The following is a 17,243-nucleotide window of genomic DNA, read 5'->3' as shown; positions in this document are numbered from 1 at the left end:
TATTCTGAAGCCATTCTCAGAATTCCTTTAGCTTCTTCTCATACAGCTGCCCATGCTGCACACTGCATAAATGTGCCATGTTAAATGGGCACTATTTGCATCACAGACAATGTCAATGTGTGACTGTGGTGACAACTTTATGGCAAGCAGCAATAAGTATCCTCTTTTAATAAAATGCCACAGAGAGAGGAGACAATAAATCTGGAGGAAGGGGTGCCTTTTCTAGGAAACTGCAGGTTTCCTATGCAGGTAGCTCCTGGAGGCCCTGACTACTGGTGCATCCAGTTCAGAAAGTGAAAGAACAGAACTGGACCAGGTAACACACCAGGAAGCTCTGGCTGTCTGCCCAAGTTCTTGCTCCATTTTGGCTCTCCTGAGCATGTGTTCCCAAGTCCTCCAACTAACACTGAATAAGCAATTTAAATCCCTACCAGGAAATGTAAGTGTGTAGCTACCAAATAAGGTAGCTACAGCATTCACAGACCTAGAGGAGGAGGAAGAACCCACTTTAAATGTTCCCAGAACCCATCCAGGATTTGGGAATGATTAGTTCCCCTTCTCAGCTGGGTTTGCTCATTTAAAACAGGTCAAAATGAAAAGATCTAGTAACCTTTCTTCTGGATTTCTAGATAATCTCAGCCTCTCTTGTTCTTCAAGGTTAATCATACGAGGCAATACTAGGAGGCTTATCTCCCCACTGTGGGAGGGCAAGGCAGGGGGAAGCTTTGTACAACACTTCCTGAGAAACTGAGCAACAAAGTAATGACAAATCCTATTACCAGAAATAAAATAAGAATTCTAGAAGAAACCGGTTCCACTTATTTATGGTACATAATCTTAATTAAAGAGGAGGAAGAACCCTGAAGAAATATGCCATTAGCTCTTTCACTTTAGCTGGAATATGCGTCCCCCCTAATTATGAAACAAAGTGCACCTTTATGCACCTGGTGATTTTCTGTGCCATGCTGTAGTGTAACGTACAACGGGGATTGTTTTAATAGGGCTGGTAATGAGATCTGGGTGGAAAATCTCTCTGTTAATTTAGCAGTCCTCCTGAGATGTTAAAATTCTAGTTTGCAGGTGTTTTAAAGTTCCTCGCCAAGCATGACCCCAGTCTGCCCCCTAGTTTTGACATTAGGTTTTAAATATCACCTGTAAATCTCTTCCTCGGTTTGTCCTCACCAAAAATCACTTCTATTCTCTTCTTGCCTCTATGCCACTGTGAGTTTCTTTTGCTTTGCCTAAAATGTTACTGAATTAATAATTTGATACTGTAATAATCCACATTTGAAAACAAGCTTCTACAGAGTTTTAACCCTACAATCTGTCCCATCCAAGGCACAGCAACCTCAAATAGCCAGAACCAACTTGAGCAGCTGCTGTCGCTTCTTGACCTTTTTGTTTAAGGAATACATCAGTCCTTGTAAGCATACTTAAATAAATGACTTGCAAATTAAAAGAAACATTTTTATGATTCACTGCAGTAGTTTGCTTTTTGGGATACAAGGTTAAAAGTGAACAGTAAACCTTTTAAGGTTATTGAAACTAAATTATTAACGCTGTGTTTCACCTTCCTTTTGTCCTCTTTATGACGTTCTCCCTGATTACTCACTGCAACTCCACTCCTACAAGTTGTAAATCAAATGAAAAATCTTTAAACCACAAAAACAGCTGATTAAAATGTTCAACCACAGGGGAACTACAGAGATGATGGAGAGGGACACACCGCATTTTTTTAAAATATGAAGCTTCTGATAGCTTTTGAAGAAATATGTTGTGAAAACTGTGCACTTTCATCTCCAGGAGTGAGCAAAAGGGACAGTCCCGCTTTTGAAATCCATTTGCAACCTTCAAAATAATGAGTACTTTCTTCCACTTGCTTTGCACCTGGTACCTCACACCAGAGTGCTTTTCACCTGTACGGTTTGATGCTCAAACACGAGTTGCTTCAAAGGGGGCTGGTGACTGGCGCCAGAGGATGGGGTTTTCTTCCTCCTCTGATTAGCGATGACTGACAAAGCTCTGAAATCACGATCGGGGGGGGGGGTGCTGGAATGTCACTGAGGAATGCCATGTTCCACCAATCTACGTGCAGCCTCCATCTCCTCGCCTGTAAAATGGGCTGATGATGCTTTCTTCTTAGGTCCTAGCTGTGAATATTATTTTCACCTCTGAGCACACACTCAATAAAATATTCAGTGGGTAAGTCATGCCTTACACATCTTCTGAAAGGAGGGTTTTATGCTTCACAAAACCGTCTGAATTCGTTAAGTGCATTCTGATTAATAAAGCAAGTCCAATCCTGCCCGGGGCACCAGCACATTACATCTGGGATCCCCAGAGGACGCTCCGAGGAGGGAAGAATGGAGCAGAGTGGAAGCTGGGCCAGACTCTGGGGTCACACTGCGTGACTCCACGCAATCCGACGGAAGGGGCTTCTTAAGAGTAGCGCTGTCTCCCGTAGCCTCCTTTCCCAAAATGCTGGGGAAAATACCAGGAACAGGGCCAGGCCCCCGGCTGTGCATCCTGGACAGAAGGGTTCTGCTGTTGCAGTCCTGATGTCCTTCCTAAATTATCTGAACTTGTGTTAAGTGGAGTCGACCGGATGGTGGCGCGTGGGAGGGGGCGACGATCCTGCAGTGCGCATGCACCGCTCCTCCGCCCCGCCCCGTGAGCTCGCACCATCCCGCATGGTCCCCAGCCCAGGATCCGGGTGGACAGGACCGTCAATGCTCAATGTGTGGGAGTTCAGCGCAGGTGCCCGAGACGCTGCTCTCCCCGTTCAAACCAGAACTGGCTTTGGATGCAGAAGGCAGGCAGTGGTGTTCTGAGAAAACAGAAATGACCAGGGAACCCTATCCTGTCCTTTCTTACTCGTGTTACTTTAGCTGATTACCCAAAAACACTGTCAAGGACGGAAGGAAAGGGAATGATGGAGCCGCCCACAGATCCTTTCGGTCCTTCCTTACAGTCAGTAAGTCGGAAGGAGAGCGTGTGAGTGGAGTGTGGGCTTCTCGAAAGCAAAGAGATCAAAGGTTGAGTTAGATTTCTGCAGCGTTTCCCCACGTGGTTGACAACACAATATGTATGTGTGCATGAGCTGTGAAACACGAATTATGTAACTTCAGCGATTCCGCATGCGAGGGAAATGCTCTTATATTTGTATTTAAAACTGGCACCGATCCCAACAATGTGAATGTGCTTAGCACTACTGAGCTTAAAAGTGGTTAAGATGGCAAATTTGATGTTACGTGGTTTTTACCACAACAAAAAAGAATGGCATTACAATGCTATCAAGATGAATGGTAGAATCCGTGCTAATAATTTAAAACTGCAATGTTTCTTTACTTAGAACAACATTCAATAGCAAATTAAAAACATCATGAGAAGCTGGAAAAGAAGCTATAAGAGAAAGGCACAGGCTTTCTATTTTCGTGCCTTTAACTGCACGTTTCTCTTGTCTTTTAAACAAAGGACCCGGAGTTTTCATTTTGCATTGGGCCTCACAAAGTTCGGAGCTCACACTCACCGTGAACCAGTTATCTGAGTGAGAATCTTTGTCCTTGGAATGCCCTAGGAAACCTAGGGCTGGCCCAGGAAGGACCAGGAGCTGCCCTTCTCTGTGAAAGCAGTGGAAAGAAGAGCACCAGGCCCCTCCTCCTGGGGACTGACAGCGTCAGGCTCCAACAGGGGAGTCACGGTAAAGGCTTGGAACCCGCTATCTGCTCTACCGCTCTGGCAATAAATGTGAGAACAGAAGCAACAGTCCCAGCAGCGGCTTTCAGGCCTAACCAGGATGATAACAATTGAGAGAGGGAGAGATCCATCTGGTGGTGGTGAAGGGAGACAGTTGCTTCTTACCTTCCCCAAGGCTATATCAGGTCTGCAAGCATCTGCTGGGTCCAGAAGGGGCTTGCCAGAGGCCCAGGATGGACCAGCATTTGAGCTCTGGGAACAGAAGCCACCAGCAATGCCCTTACCTAACTTCTGCCCTGAAAGAGAGATTTTCTGCTCGTGTGTCTGTTCAGAATCCGTTGCCTTGGTCTCGGCTGTATAGCTCCTTCTGGACTCCAAATCACACAGGGTAAGACAGAGAAAGGGAAACAAGACACCCAGCCCTCCAAAGAATGTGCTACCCTGGACAGCTCTCATTTTGGCTGCTCCCCACCTCCGGTTCTCTGTGGGGCCCACCAGGCTCTCCTCTCCGGTATCTGACCAACAGCCCTCTCTGCTGTTTGGCTGCTGTAAGCCTTTTTGGAGGTCTACATGTGCCGGGAATTACTGACCTTTATCTAAATCATCTCACTGGGAACTCCTAACTGCTCCTGGTGGTGTATACTAGAGGTCCCCTATTTTAGATGAGAAGCAGGTTCCAAGAGATGGAGTGGCACACGTGACATCAAAGGGAACAAAGGGGCCAAGCAGCAACTGCACCATCTGCAGACCATACTCCCAGTACATCCCAGGCTCCCAGGTCATGAGGAAACCCCCGGGGAACATCCGCAATATGGAGCATTATGAGACAACTGGCCCAGACTCTGCATGTGTGGTACCATCCAAAGATATAAAAAGGGAGCGGGGAGAGAAAGAACATTCTAGATGAAAAGAAACTGAAAAAGGCATTGCAATGATATGCATAAAACTTAACTGGATCTTGGATCAAAAACAAACTGTACCAATTGGGGAAACTTGAATATGGATTATACATTTGATACTATCAAATCAACATCAATTTATTGGGGGTTAGTTTTGAAAAATGGACCAGAGGACAAAGACCAACTTCAGGAGATATCTTAAGGGGGAAAGGAGAATGGAATGGGAGACACATCTGACCATATCTGTAATGTGATATCTCTAATAAGAAATGTAAAGTACACACACACCAAAGCAAGGGGCACCATATGAGGCACAGAATGCTATGGAGGGATCTTGCAAGCTTAACATGATCAAGTTCAGGTCAGCACAGAAATAGTTAAAAACATTAACAATGACAGCCATTAATTAGCTTATTGCACGTGAGGCTTAGATCTACATACCTTTTTTATATTCTTTAGTTGGCCTTTCTAACTTCTTTGAGACAGATGTGAACCCCATTTTTACAAAACAGGAAATGGGCTCAGAAATATCGAGTAACATTCTTAGGGACACACAGCCTAAGATTCCGACCCAGGTCTCTGTGGCTCCAAATCCCAGCCTAATCATTATTCTGAACTGCATTTCAAGTAGATGAAAGGTGAAAAACTAAAGGTGGATATTAAAGAACTTGGTCTGAAACCCTGAGGATGTACTTGATCCTTACAGTTTGATACGATCAAACCTCCAAACAGGTCAGCCTCAGGAGGGAGAAGTCTCATTCTGAGAGCCTTTGCCAAATCCTAGCATCATTACTGCCCTTATATTCCTGTCTCAAGACAACAAACCTGAAGAGATTGACTTAAAAGCTTTCCATAAGACATAGTTAAGAAGATCAATACCCAAATACATTGCTCACTGAAACCTGCTTAAGTTGACTATATGGAAAGATTATTTCTCAGCTGGATTTGGGGAAAATCTCACAAGATTTTACAGAGGCATGCGGGAAATTGGAGTAATATTATAAGTATTTCTCCCTCTTTCATCACTGTTTTAAACATACTGAAACCCCCCCTTGGGGGAAGGACCACTCATGTGCATGTGTGTGTATCTTCTACAGGACATAGGACACAGAGCTTATTACATACTAAATCCTCAGTAAATATCTGTGGAGAAAATAAACTAGAATCTCTCTCACCTGATTATAAAGAAATACAAACAACCTTTTATTGCAGAAAATTTAGACTAAATCCTCGAGGCACAGGTTATCGTCTCACCTGGAGCATAGGAAAACCATGCCTCAGGTGCCACCGCAGGAAGTGTATGGGACAGGGAGATGGACATCAACAGAGACAACGAAAGCCCTCAGCAAATTGGAGCACAGAGTGACTGCAAGTAAATAATAGAGATGGGACTGGCCACATGTCTGCTGTCGTCTGAGGGTTTCCAGGTTTTCTTAGATATGCTATTTCATTAGGGCTGTAGCCGTTATCCATCACCCTGTTCAAGTCCCATCAAATCACTGTCCCTTTTCATATGTCTATCTCCAAAAGCTACAAAGCAGCTCTGCAGAAATCTGGGTACTGTCAGCTAGAATGATTTATTCCTTCTCCCGAACAGGCTGGTTCCCTGGACTATTTTCATGGTTGCTGTTGTTTCAAATGCTAGCAGGTTTTAGATTTTGAAAGACACACACACACACACACAGCGTGGGAAAGGAGAGGGAGATTTTCAAGGTTCATGGAGGTAGATATTTAATCAAATTCAACCCAAAATACTTCAGGTTCTAGTACATTTCTCCACTGAGGAAAGAGTGAAAAAGAGGCTCACATTCTGGAGAGAGAGACAGACATAAACACACCATGACAATAGAGGGTTCCACATTTGACACCAGACAAATGTACAAAGAAATAGGTAAGGAACAAGTTCTATCAAAGTAGAGAAGAGAGGACACGGAAAACATCCCAAAAAACTTAAATATCTAAGATGAGTTCCATAGGATGAATGGAATTTTGTCACACGGCCTCTTGTCTATTTTGACTTAATTATTAGCTAGGATATCCACATGTCCATGAGATCACTTCAGCTCTTTTCTCCTCACATCATACACAAAATCATTTAAAAAATTTGGACCACAGACCTGAATGTAAGAGCTGCAACTGTGAAACCTCTAAAGGAAACCCAAGAGGAAATCTTCATGGCCTTGGCTGGGGGTAAGAGTGCTTAGCTATGACACCATAAGCATAATCTTATAAAGCAAAACTAATAAATTGGAATTATCAAAATTAAGGACTTTTGTATTTCAAAAGACATCATTAAGGAAACTGACACGGGTCCATCAATGGATGAATGGTAAAGAAGATTTACATACACACATACACGCGCAATTGAATTTATTCAGTCACAAAAAAGAAGGAAATTTGGCCCTGACTACACGGAGGGCCCTTGAGGGCATTATACTTAGTGAAATAAGTCAGAGAAAGACAAATACCTATGATCTCGCTTTTATGTGGAATATACAAAACAAACAAGCAAACAAAAACCTGAACTCATAGATACAGAGAACAGACACGCGGTGCCAAAGTGTGGAATGGGGACTTGGAAAATGGATGAAGGTGGTCCAAAGGTACAAACTTCCAAATAGAAGTAAGTCACGGGATATGATGTACAGCTCGATGACTACACTTAAGACTGTGAAGAGTAGATCTTAGAAATTCTCACCACAAGAAAAAAAACTATGTGATGGATGTTAGTAGACATGTGGTGATCATTTTTCAATATATACATACATAGGACTGGTATGTTGTACACCTGAAACTAATATAATGTATATGTCAGTTACATACCAAATTTTTAAAAAATGTTCATTATAGACTGTAGGATGTTTTTTTAAAAATCAACAAACCACAGAATGGGAAAAACATTGGCAAGTCACATCTCTGTTAAATGACATATATCATGAATACATAAAAGACTCTTAACTACTCGATAATAAGAAGCCAATTCAACCAACCTTATTAAATCAGAGTAAAAATATATATAAATAATTTACAAAAGAAAAGGCATACAAATGGCCAATAGGCAAAGACATTCAACATCATCAGTCATTAGGAAAATGCAAATAATTAAAATCACAAGATACTATCTCACATCCATTAGGATGTCGGTAAGTCAAAAAAAGACAATAAAAGTGTTGATGAGGATATCTATAAACCAAAACTCCCCTATGCTGGTGGTGGGAACATGAAATGGTACGGTCACTTTGAAAACCAGTGTGGTAGTTTCTTAACAGGTTAAACGTAAACTCACTACACAACCCAACAATCCCACTCCTGGGTATGTGCCCAAGAGAAATGAAACGCGTGCACACAAAAACTTGTGTGGAAAAGTTCATAAGAGCATTACTCTTATTAGCCCCACACCGGAAAGATCCAAATACCCATTTGCTGGTGAATGAATAAACAACATGTGGTCTATCCACATGGTGAAATATTACAGAGCAATAAAGAGGAAAAACTACAGATATGTTATATAATATGGAGGAACCTAAAAATATTGCGCTAAGTTAAAGAAACGAAACACTATAGTTCTACTTATATGAAATTTGAAATCTTAAAATTTTTTTTTTTTTTTTAAGAAGACAGAAAGCAGGAAAGTGGTTGCTGGGATTGAGGAGGGGTGAGAATAGGGATTAACTTCCAATAGGCACAAGGGATATTCTAGGGAGAATGGGAATATTCTAAAACTGGATCAGAGTGATGGCTGTACAACTCTATAAATTTACTAAAAATAACTGAACTGTAGACTTAAAACCAGTCAATTTTATGGGGTATAAGTTATCCCTCAGTAAAACTATTAAAAATTACTGGTTAGGATGAAAATCAGAGGAAAAGATTTTTAGGGAGCATAACAGTTATAGTCTGGTGTGAGACAAACATTTTAAAATAAATGAACAAAAAATGAAAAGACTGGATGACCATCACACCCCTGATTCATGCGGATAAGTGCTCTCCGTCATGTGAAACTCTTTTCACATGTTCCTGTGTTAGCCACGTGGGCTGTAGTGGCTAGAGGGTAAACCTGGGAATTTTTTAAAACTCTCTTCTTTCTGCTTTTCATTTCTCTGTTTACCTTACCTTGCCTGTGATTGCTTGTTCTTCCTGTTATATCCAAATTACCCTAGTCCCCTGTCTCTGTTTCTCTTGAACCTGGTAAGGTGCAGGGATCTACCAGTTGTGTTTTCTAACCATCGTCCCCAGCCTCGAAGCCTCTAGACCCCTGGGCCTTCCGGTCTAATGCCTCACCCCCCAGAGCAGCTACTCTGTACCTGGGGAGTGGGCACCCCACATCCAGCCTCAGGACTCTCTGCGTGAGATGCCCTTTATGTCTGTTCCTCAAAATGTAGCTTCACGCTCCTCTTATACACATCCCACAACTGGCCTAGAGATAAACCTCTTTAATGGTACTACTTTGCGCTTATTCATCTGTCCCTTTGCGAGTCTTCTCGAGTTGGGGGGAGGGGGCGGCAATGTGTGCACGTGTGTCTGCAACCAGACGGAAAACTCTAGATCACACACCACGTCCTCCCCACACGTCTCACGCTTTCAGCACACCGAACCCACCTTTGTGTTATTTTTGTTGCTGGGCAATACACAAGTGACCACAGGTAGGAAGGAACGAGGTGCCAATATGACAAAGAAACATTTCTCTCATTTTGTCCAGTTGGCCCATTTGAACACCTTGGTCACCTACCAAACAGTGACGCAAGAACTGCCCTTACTTATCCAGGGACTCTGGTGTTCATTCCTACTCGCAGTTGGGTGGTTTGAAAAGACCATAGTTTCAGTTTCTATTTATGCATCTGGCCAGCTACAGGGCGAGACAGAAAACGCAAATGTATTGACGTGAAATAGCAATAACCTTTCTCCGCCCGGCTCCGGGTAGGCCCTGAGCTGCAGAAACAGTCTGGCCTTTTGGCTCTATTTAATACATTGAGGAACCACAAATCAAAGACTGCAACGTATAAGGAAACACATGCACAACAGGACATAAACCAACCCAGCCAAAGAGACCAGGAAAGCCTCGATCTGGCCATTTCCTGAGCAGAGAGAAATGCACGAGGCACGATCTGGTCCAGACCACACCGGCTAGGGCCAGAAGTGCTACACACCTGCTCCATCTTGCTCTCTGTCTCTGCCCCACACTTGAGCTACGAAGACTGATTTCTTTATTAGACGCGTTAGTAAAGCTGAGCCTTCTGTTTATGTTTGTCAAAAAACATAATATAGCCAATATCAAGGTGTTTACTTAGAGAAGAACAGATTGGAAGTTCTCCCTGTCTAGCAACTCCCTCTGGGCACTTGAATATAGACCTGGAACATCTGTATCACCTCCAAATTATGCTTCTTTTAGCCAATTTCATACTGGAGATGTCATGCCCTATTTTGGCCTTTTACGTTTCAATGCAAACCAGCCACCTGGAAAACAAGAGCTCTTTTCTTCTATTCTCCTTAAAATGACAAGTTTAGAAAGCAAAAAGGGGAAAGTGCACAAGCAATAACTTAAAACAAAACAAAACAAAACATGCAGACCAATTTCTCTAAGGTTGCCCTTCATGCTAAGGTTATTCTACCTATATCTAAAAAGGAGACACTTGGCCCAGCCATGAAAAGACTGCACTTTGCCAAACTCAATATAGAAATCCACACACACACACACACACACACACACCATTTCTTGAAGTGAAATTATATTTCCTCTTACAGGAAAAAAATATATATACTACATGAGATTTTTTCCCTTTTATCTGATGACATGTGCATTTAGTGGTATGATCCTAAAAGACCAAAAAAAAAAAAAAAAAAAAAAAAAAAAAAAAACCAACCAACCAAACAAAAAACCTAGAAAGAAAGAAAAAAAGAACTTATTCAGGAACTATTTGTTATGAAGAATCAACTTTTGGTTGCTGAACTTTATTATTTCCAGAAGTCACACTAGCTAGAAATGTACGAGTTACCTCTGAAGGTCATAAAATTTCAATCAATTTTGGAATGTCAGCGCTGTCTGTGGCATATTCCAGAACTCAGCATTCAAAGTGGCAGCTGTGGCTTAAAGATGATCATCTTTTAGGTCCATCACTGACTTACACAATTTTCATAGGGCAGAGATGCACAGAAAACTTGTCTGTATCAAATGCCTCCTCCGGAAAGTCTCCACCCCTCTCCTGAAACAGCCGCCCATTGTTCTCGGACATGGACAGACTTTGCTCTAAATCTTCATCTTTTTTTTTTTTTTTTTTCCCAAGGCTCTCTTGCTTGTTAATGCCCTGACCTTGGCATCTGTGCTCAAACGACAGCTAATGTGATCTGCTTCAACAATGCTGACTATTGGCAAGGAATAGAAGCATGCTCAGTGATGTCATTGAACTCATTAGGGATATATCTGACATTTTGGCCCCAAAGAACATACTTATTAAACACAACCTTACTGAACAGCAGTGTGGCCTGTTGATAAGTCAAGTAAAACAATGCATGTTTTGTCTTGCTATAAAAATAGCATTTTGACCAAGAAACAGAGTTTCTGCTCTTGTCTCTCTAATTATGGTAGCAAAGCAAACTGAAAGACAACTTACGTAAGGAGGAGAGATAATAACCTGAAATGCTCAGTGCTATGTTAGACATTTTACAGAATTTAACGAAGGTCCCAATATTAATCAATCGCTTAGCAAACAATCCTTTTTCCAGCCCTGGCCCAAGAGCAGAGGCAGATGTTACTGTTGCTGAGACAACGTTACTTGAGAAAACGTCTTATACATCGACAAAGCAACATCTAAATTGTGATTTTAGTCTAGATGGCTTATTTGCAGACTGATAAAGCCGACAGAATATGCTGGCTTCCAGCGACTCCAATCCAGTTTTATCGCCCTTGCCGTTCCGTGAAGGTGGCTTGACCATGTGGCAGCTACGGAGGGCACCTGGGAAAGGTTGGAGTAACCCTGCTGACCCATGGGGCTTCAGAAACAGGCTAAACACGGCACCATGGGCCTCGCTTTCTGGCACTTAGAAAAGGCAGGCCTTTCATTAGCTCCTAAAAGAACAAACACCTTCTGAGCCTCTTTTTCAAATGAGATTACTTTCAGACACGTGAGTGGAGTGTTCCTCATTTATTGAGCAGCACGACTGGAGGAAGCTGGTTAGAAAATCCCTGAGTAATGCCTTCTTCACATCTTACTCTGTCCACGACTTATTTTCCAAGCACCCCTGCACACAACCGACCACTGCCTCCTTCCTGTCTTGGCTTCTCCACATCACACTCTCTTTACTTCCCTTCTAGTATTTGTTCTGTCCTGTGTCAGCTTCCTTTGCTCCCTCTCTTGCTCTGATCTCTCAATACTGGAGATCCCCAGGGCTCAGAACTAGCCCTTCTTTCTCTTTATCCTCTCCCTAGCTGGTACCATCCATTTCTATAGTAAAGACCACCTGAAAGTTGATGATTCCCACATCTGGGTCTCCTCTGACCACCATACTCACATATCTGATGGCTTACTTGACCTCCCACACTCAATGTGGTCTAAATTCAGTTAGATTTCTCCCTGCACCTGCCCCTCTGGATCTCTCTTCCTCAAGGAGCGGAGCCGAGTACACTCAGTTATTCGATTAGGAAGCTTGGGAGTTCATCTTGACTTTCTATTTGGTGAAACCAACCCACAATGGCGGGTCTTATTGGTTCCAGCTCCAAAGTCTCTCTCAAATCCAAGCATTTGCCATCCCACCACCTATGCTAAACCATTTGTTTCATCTCCAGACCAGCACAGCAGCTTTCCTGTGCCTGCTGCTGCCCATGGTGCCACGTATTAATCTGTTGTCTCTGCTCCAGACCCACCTTCCTATCCTCCACTCTGTGTTCTGAGAGCTGCTTTACACACCTATTATTTCTAGATACTTTCATTATCTTTTCCCTCTTCCAACCCCCGTGTAACCAAGCCCCTTTACTAAATCCCACCTGCTTGACATCCCTAATATACTTTCTGCCTTCCTAGGTGACATGCCCACCGCACAATCTATTTTCCACACAGCATAATTTTAAAATTGTAAGTCAGACTATGCTCACAAGCTCAAAAACACTATAATGGCTCCCTAGAGAACCTTGAATAAAACTTATCTTGTAAGCTTTGCCTAGGGAGGTTTGATTTCCACATACTGCTTTGATTTCCTCCCATACCAAATTAGCTTCCTTCCAGTTTCTGGAACAGGTTGAACTTTTCCCTGACTTTCACTCGGTTCATACAGCTCCTTCTGCCTGGACTCCTCTTTCCTCCATGTCTGACTTCCTTGTGCCCTTCAGGATTCAGCTCAAATGGCATCTTCTCAAAAAAAAAAAAAAAAAAAAAACTCCTTCCTCCTGAAGGATTTCAGCACCCTGACTAAGTCCCTATCATAATCTGTAATTAAACATGTAGTCATTATTTTTTTTTCCCAGTTAACTCTAATTCCCATGACATAAAAGGCAGGGACTTTGTTGAACTCACCAGTCTGCACCCAGTACCATGGCCCCACTACATATCTGTTCAATGAATGAATGCATGAATGAAAAAGTAAATGAAAGATTACCATTTCTTCTATGTTTCTGTAAATGAATAACTTCCAAATTCCACAAATAATTCAAAAATCAGAAATATCTCTATTTCTTACAAAGGATGATTTGTAAGGCAAATTAGTAACATAGATACACTTCAGGGAGAAAAACCACTTAAAACATACTAGCCCATGGTGAATTCCTTAGAAACACTGCTTTATTTACCCACTGATGTACTATTTGTAATTTTTTTCTTAACTATTTACCAAAGCAATTTCTGCAAGGAACTCCATAAATCTGAAAGCAATTAAATAACTATTAATTTTTTTAAAGAGTTATAATTTAGGCCACTGATTTAGTTCGGTCTTCCTCTTACTTAATGTGAATTTAGTGAGTTTTGCTACATCTTCTGCATTCATTTTTTTTTTTTTAAGATTGTTATGTTACAGAAGTACAAAAATTCTTTTAATCCCATTGGTTGGAATATCACAAATTTTCCTAATAACACCAAATTTACTGTTTGGTACAATGGGAAGAAGCAGACAAGAGAGCCGCAAAGTCAGCTCAATGTTGCACTAAGCACAAAGATGACTTGGGTCAGAATCAGCTCAAGGGCTGGGAAGATTCTGGGCAGTGCTCCAGAGCCTCCTACTTTGACTTCTGGTATAACCTCATTCAAACCGTTTGCCTTTGTCATGTTCTCTTCTACTCAGGGATATTTTTGTGATGGATATTTACATTTTGGGGTATTTACATAACATTATTTACAACTGGTCACTATTCGCGGATAATTTGCTTTTTTCCAGTTCATCGATGTGTTTATGAAATGCCACATTAACTACCACTGCTATTTAGTTACTGAGTCCTAATGACTGACATAAACAAACAAATGTGTGTGTGTGAATGTGACTGGCATGAAATCAGATCTTGCCGAGAGAGTTCTGACTAATGATATTCACTTGTGATCTTATTGGTCCCAATCTGAATCAGTGACGCATATTTACAAGAGTGAAGGTTACAGTCATTGCTTTTGCATTTGCATGTCTTGGGTATTTTACATCGTACTAAGTGATTTTGATTTGTTCTAAGAAAATGTCTGACAATATCCACTTCGATGCATTTTCCAGCTGAAATGTTTCCAAACACAGTATTTTCCCTCTAGAAGTATTCAACCATGTAAGAACATTCACACACTTTTACCGGTGTTTATATTAATGGAGACAGAAGACACCAAGAAAATCCTGCACAACCAAAGGTTGGTAGTAGGACAATGTCATCTGTTCCACAGCTGGTGATATAGGAAATGCTAGAATCAGCAGTAGAAGATAATCTTGGAGATCATGCCCAATCCAACCATCTACCTAGGTTTGAGGTCAGTTTTAGGGTGTGTGATGGCCATGATAGGAAGAATCTACAGCTAAGGATTGAGGGAAACAGGGTGAGAGAACAGGGAATGGAAGGTTAATGACTAAGTTCCACAGTCTAACAACTTACTGTCCAATGACACAATATCAACCAAAGAAGATTGTATCAAATAATAGATACTCTATTTATTTTAGGACTCACTGGGACTCCCTACCCCTCTTCAATTTCCAGGGCTGTCTGATCATTTTAGTTTTAATATCACTTTTATTAGAGTTTTTCCTCTCAATTGTAATAACGAACTGGTCATTTATTTTACTGTGTCAAACAAAGAGTAAAAACAATGACACTTTCCTATAACAAGTATATGATAATTAGTAGCTTAATTATAAAAAAAATATTCTCTCACCTTGAGTAAAGTCAAAGCCTTTTTGTTGTGGTGGTGGTTTTTTCTGTTCGGCATTACGTAAAAAAACAGTCTTGAACTCTGACTATCTTGCAACACTAGCTCACGAGAAGAAAATGGCTCTAGACCCATTTTGATGCTCAAAGCCTAAACTTGTTAACAAATGCCAACATTTCTGAACCAAGACAAAATATTCACAAGTTTTTGTGGGATTCAAGAAGGAATAATGTGGCATAGACCTTCACAGTTCTCTTAGCCCTGATCAAGTCTATTCTCCAACAAGTCTGAATGATTTCCATTATGCGAACATGTTATTGGCACATGTCTGTGGCTCCTTGCAGCAAGGAGCGGGGGGTGATAGGGGCAAGCTGAGAATAATGATCCTTAAAATATTTGGAAACTTTAATAATAATTTAGCTCCTGGGAAGCAGTATTTCCAATACTTACCATAGTTGATGTTAAAAGAATGTAGAATTAGATGCTCGACGAAAAGAATTTTTGAATTCCTACTAAGAACGGAGAAGCTCTAGCTGACAGATGCTGAGGTCAAGCTACGTAGCCTTTTACAGCTAATACAAAACCTATTACAGCGCTCAGTACACAGTGTTGGTTGTCAGAATGAGCATGTGTCTTTAAACTCTTAACCACAGATTAGAGGCTCGCTTCCTGAGGGTTTTTAGTTTCTTTTAAACAGATGGTCCAAAGTGAGGATGAAGGAAGCTGTTTTGATCCATTGTGTAGGTACAGAATGTTATCTTTGTTTTGTTTAAGCATTACACTACCTAGAGTTAAATAATTGGGTGACAATTCTCAGCTTTACTTTGAAGCTAGAGCACATGGGAACAAAGTGTTCGGTAATTTTTCTTAGCATATTTGCATAAATGTTTACTCTCCTGCAAATATGAATGTAAATACAACTATCCTTAGTATTTACACAGTCACTGAAGGGATGGGCATGCCTCTCTATATATTGTTTATTTATGTTTTTTTTTTTTAAGCAACTGTGATCATCTTTGGTAGAAAGAAGAAAAGCTGCTTTTTTGTGAAGTTTAAAGATAGGAGGCCATTGTCTTATTGAAGTTTCCGTGCAAGATCTCAAACAGCCTTCAAAAGGTAAAAAGTAAATCTTCCTGACACATCTTTTGATTTTACAAACTATGAACACAGGCATGTAAATTTAACTCGGAAATTTCGATACTTCTGAGCATTTGCATATGATACTATTCTGATATACATTATAACCTGAAATTACATTGCTAAAATAATAAGGCTCAAAGCAGTCCTTCTCCATGAACATGGGATTAGGAATAAAGAGTACTGTCTTTCTAAGCTTAGCATTTGAATGCATTATTTTATATGCCTCTCCTGGCTTGGCTTCACACTGGTAAATGGTGTTTCATCAGCCCAAATGATTGGGAAGATGGTTCATGAATTTAGTTTATGAATACTGACACATTTCAACCCACAAATAGGGATGTAACACTGCATCAAAATGGAGCTAAAAGATGAAAAAGAATACAGCAGCCAATGGGAAAATCTAGATGAATTGAACAAAGGCACTTAATTTAATAATGAAAACCACTCCAACGTACAATGTACTGTACTATACCTCTAGCCATTCAATTATTAAAATAAATGCATATTCAGATGTTTCCCAAAGATGCTTTCTTTCTCTTTCAGATTCAAAAGAACGCCTTTCTAATCCAATACAATTCTTTTCACTCTGCATTTCAGCAGCTGTCTTTCCTGATTTCTAATCAAAGCTGATGATAACTGGCTTTGGCAACAGACTGTAGTATCCCAAATGAGTAATTAAAGCTATAAATGTGCTCACTTCTTCCTCAAAACCCAGGGTGCATTTCATAGCCTAACAGATTCAGGCTCAACAAGGCTCTCCTGGTTTTTAAATTTGGTCAGGATCTTTAGTGCATTAATAAAGGAAGGGCTTGAGGTTTTGTGTTCGGATTTTTCAATAGCCAGTTCTACGTACACAATACAAATGTCAGTAGGGTGAACAAACTCCTTCAGTCTCTAATGTCTCCCCCACATATGGGCCCAGGATGAAGAAGCTGACAGCCAATAATAGCATTCTTCTAAGAAAGAGAAAATGGGGGGAAAACAAACAAAAAAAAGGGGGGGGATATAGCATTTTAAAGAAAAACGGAAGAAAATATTTTTAAAATCAGAGAAAATGCTTAAACTATGCAGGGCAGAACACTTTCAATCTCTGTCTGAGAAACAGTGGTCAGGGGAGGAGATGTCCACTTTGAAATGGATTCTACCTTGAAGGGATATATTCCTTTCTAACCCACCTCGTCCCCTGTAAGAA

At 41.0% G+C, this 17,243-nt stretch overlaps 1 protein-coding gene across 15 annotated transcripts in view; it reads right to left on the bottom strand.

Annotated features, from left to right (window-relative positions):
* PARD3 (par-3 family cell polarity regulator) overlaps positions 1-17,243 on the bottom strand; it is a 653,655-nt gene that overhangs the window by 115,847 nt on the left and 520,565 nt on the right. The window lies entirely within an intron of this gene.

Source organism: Mustela putorius, unplaced genomic scaffold, assembly GCF_011764305.1.
Source record: "Mustela putorius furo isolate JIRA1106 unplaced genomic scaffold, ASM1176430v1.1 tig00003913_pilon_pilon_pilon, whole genome shotgun sequence".
NCBI lineage: Eukaryota > Metazoa > Chordata > Mammalia > Carnivora > Mustelidae > Mustela > Mustela putorius.
Note: the sequence above shows the minus strand (reverse complement) of the source record. Positions and strands in the feature narration are given on the sequence as shown.